Source organism: Arachis duranensis, chromosome 3, assembly GCF_000817695.3.
Source record: "Arachis duranensis cultivar V14167 chromosome 3, aradu.V14167.gnm2.J7QH, whole genome shotgun sequence".
Classification (NCBI taxonomy): Eukaryota; Viridiplantae; Streptophyta; class Magnoliopsida; order Fabales; family Fabaceae; genus Arachis; species Arachis duranensis.
Window position 1 is genome coordinate 47,140,320 of NC_029774.3, and position 3,488 is coordinate 47,143,807.

Below are 3,488 nucleotides of genomic sequence, written 5' to 3' on the forward strand. Positions count from 1 at the left end.
GAATGAGGTTCTTCCTGAATATATGGCTTTCCAACCAATGGGGTTTCCAATTGTGTTGTTTGTGCTTCACTGCTTGTTTCTTGCATTAGTGCTTCATTATGCTCATCTCTTGATTCTTTGTTTTCTTGACTTGCTTCTTGCCATGATTTGAAGACATTGAAGGTGAGTTGTTCATCATGTATCCTTAAGATTAGCTCTCCCCGTTCCACATCTATAAGTCCCCTAGCAGTGGCTAAGAATGGCCTCCCTATGATGATTGGATGGAGGTGACTTTCTTCCATCTCCAGGATAACAAAATCTGTGGAAAGATAGTAGCTCCCAACCTTCACCATCACATTTTCAACTACTCCTATTGCCTGTTTTTGAGTTTTGTCAGCCAATCTGATAATTACATCAGTAGGAGTTAGTTCATTGATTTGGAGCTTCTTCATGAGGGAGAGGGGCATTAAGTTGATGCTTGCTCCCAAGTCACAAAGCCCTTTGTCAATCTTTGTTCCGCCTATAGCACAAGGGATGTGGAAGCTCCCTGGGTCTTTTCTTTTTATAGGTAGTTGTGGTTAGATGAGAGCACTGCATTCCTTGTTCATCAGTATTGTTTGCCCACCTTTTAATGAACTCTTTCTGGTCAACAGCTCTTTTATGTACTTAATGTATTCAAGCATCTGTTGGAGAGCTTTAATGAATGGTCTGTTCACATGAAGGGATGCAAACATATCAAGGAACCTTGAATATATTCTTCTTGCTTCACCACCTTTGAGTCTTTGAGGGAAAGGTGCATATGGGTTCAGACCCTCTTCTTTTAGCTTCTCCTTCTGTGGAGGGTTGGGTTCCTGAATTCTCTCCTCATGTTCATCTTCTGGACTGTCTTGAAGATGTTTTTCTTGTGTGATTACTTCCTCCACACTCACTTCATCACTAGTGGTGATCACCTTGCACTCTTCCCATCTTACTTTCTTAGCTTCTCCTCTGGGGTTCTTCTCTGTTTCACTTGGGAAGCTATCAGTGGAATTAGGGATTTGCTGGGATAAATATCCTACTTGGGATTCCAATCTTTTGATGGTATCTCCTTGGTTCTTGATGTTGGTTTGCACCTCATCCTTGAATGCTTTATTGTCCTGGACTTCCTTGCATAGACCTTCAAGTAAGGTTTCAATCCTAGAGAGTCTATCCTCAGAGTATGATGGTGGGTTTGGGTTATAAGAGTGAAAATGATCATGCTGGTTTTGATATGGATGTTGAGGAGTGTTGTTAGGTGGTTGTTGATATGATCTTTGTGATGAATGCTGGTGGACAGTATGGTTGTTGTGATTTTGACGTCTCTGGTCTTGGCCTTGGTCTTGTTGGTTTTCCCACCCAAAGTTGGGGTAGTTCTTCCATCTTGGATTGTAAGTTTTGGAGTATGGATCATGATTTTGCCTTGGTGAGTTACCAACATAGTTGGCTTGCTCCCATTCACCTCCTTCTACTGTGTCTACTCCTTCTTGGGTTGATGATTGTGTGGTGATTGCTGCAACTTAGTTCTTCTCCATTTGCTTTGTGAGGTCAGCTAGTTGCTTGGCAATCATCTTATTCTGAGCTAGAAGTGCATCAACATGGTTCAGTTCCATTACTCCTCGAGTGTTGCTCCTTTCAGAAGCATAGAAGTAGTCATTCTCAGCTACAATCTCAATGACATCTATGGTTTCTTCAATGGTCTTCTTCTTGTTTAAAGATCCTCCGGATGAGTGGTCTACTGCCTTCTTTGATTCATATGAGAGTTCCTCATAGAAAATATGCAGCTGTACCCATTCATTGAACATGTCCGGTGGGCACCTTCTTGTCAAATCCTTAAACCTCTCCCATGCTTCGTAGAGAGTCTCACCATCTTGTTGCCTGAAAGTTTGTACCTCAGCTCTCAGCCTGTTGATCCTTTGAGGAGGGTAGAACCTTGCCAAGAATTTGTTCACTACATATTCCCATGCTATTAAACTCTCCTTTGGAAAAGACTCCAACCATTTAGACGCCTTGTCCCTGAGTGAAAAGAGGAACAAGAGCAATCTGTAAACATCTGGGTGGACGCCATTAGACTTCACAGTGTCACATATTTTTAGGAAGGTGGTTAAATGTTGATTTGGGTCTTCTTGGGCACTTCCTCCAAATGAACAATTGTTCTGAACAAGGGTTATGAGCTGGGGTTTTAGCTCAAAGTTGTTAGCATGTATGGTTCGCTTTTGGATGTTGCTTCCACAGTTGCCTGGGTCTGGATTGATGTAAGATCCTAGAACCCTTCTTCCTGGCTCAGCATGATTCACATGGCCATCTCTGGCATGGTTATGAGCTTCTCCTTCATGGTTATCCTCCATGATTGTTTCAAAGAATTCCTCCTCTTCCTCTGCTCCAATAACTCTTTTACCTCTTGCTTCCCTCCTTTTTCTAAGGAGAGTCCTCTCAGGTTCAGAATCAAAGGGTGTTGAAGCTCCACTTTTTCTACCTGTCATACAACCAGCACAGCTCGTAGCAAGAAAGAAATTGCAGAGATTATAATGGTTAAAGTGGTTGTTAGTGTGAGTGGTGCAAATTGTCAAACAGTTAGTGGGTTAGTGAACAGAATTATAAATAATGCGAGAAAATAAAAGGGGAGATAAGGAAAGGGAAGAAGTAACTGTAACTGAAAGTAAACAGCTAAGCAAAATGAACAAAAGAAAAAAAATGCTCAATCTAGTGATCTTCCAACTTAATCATTGTTGATTTAAAATCATTCCCCGGCAACGGCGCCAAAAACTTGATGCATGGGAATTTGTCTCTCAATAAATCTCCCTCGACAAGTATACCGAATTATCGTCAAGTAAAAACTCACAATAAAGTGAGGTCGAATCCCACAGGGATTGATTGGTCAAGCAATTTTAATTGGAAGAATGCTCTAGTTGAGCTAAGCAGAAAGTGGATATAGAATTGCAGAAAATTAAATGGCGGGAAAGTAAATGACAAAAAATAAAGTGCAGAATCTTAAATGGGAAATGGGGGTGATTAGCATGAAAGTAAATAACAGAAAATAAAGAGAATGGGTAAGATCAGAAATGGGGAATTCATTGGGTTCAGGAGGTATTGCATTCTCCAGATCAAGTTCATTCTCATCTCTTCCTCAATCAATGCATTCATTGATCTCCTTGGCAATCTTAAGTGATTGGATCCCAATTCCTTGGCAATCCAATCTCTCTAAACTTAAACAATTACCCAATTCCTTGACTTAATTGCTCATGAGAAGAGATGAGGCATGGTCACTGATTATACCACATGTATTTCCAAATCAAAGTGTTGATAAGGTTAAATGTCACAATACCCATCCAAACCCCAATTTAGTCCAACATGACAAAGCATTTCTATCATGATCTCCTCATCCCTTTTCCAAGGCTCAGAGGAGATCCAATTATGGAGAGTTTCTTTCCCAAGATAACAATCCAATTAGATGAAGAACGAAAGCTTTCTAGTAAAATAAGAAAAAAGAAAGA

At 40.6% G+C, this 3,488-nt stretch overlaps 1 non-coding gene across 1 annotated transcript; it reads left to right on the forward strand.

Annotated features, from left to right (window-relative positions):
- Positions 1-1,799: 1,799 nt before the first annotated feature.
- LOC127745898 (small nucleolar RNA R71) lies at positions 1,800-1,901 on the forward strand. Its single transcript, XR_008007521.1, has one exon. It is a non-coding gene; the product is annotated as a small nucleolar RNA R71 (small nucleolar RNA).
- Positions 1,902-3,488: the final 1,587 nt, after the last annotated feature.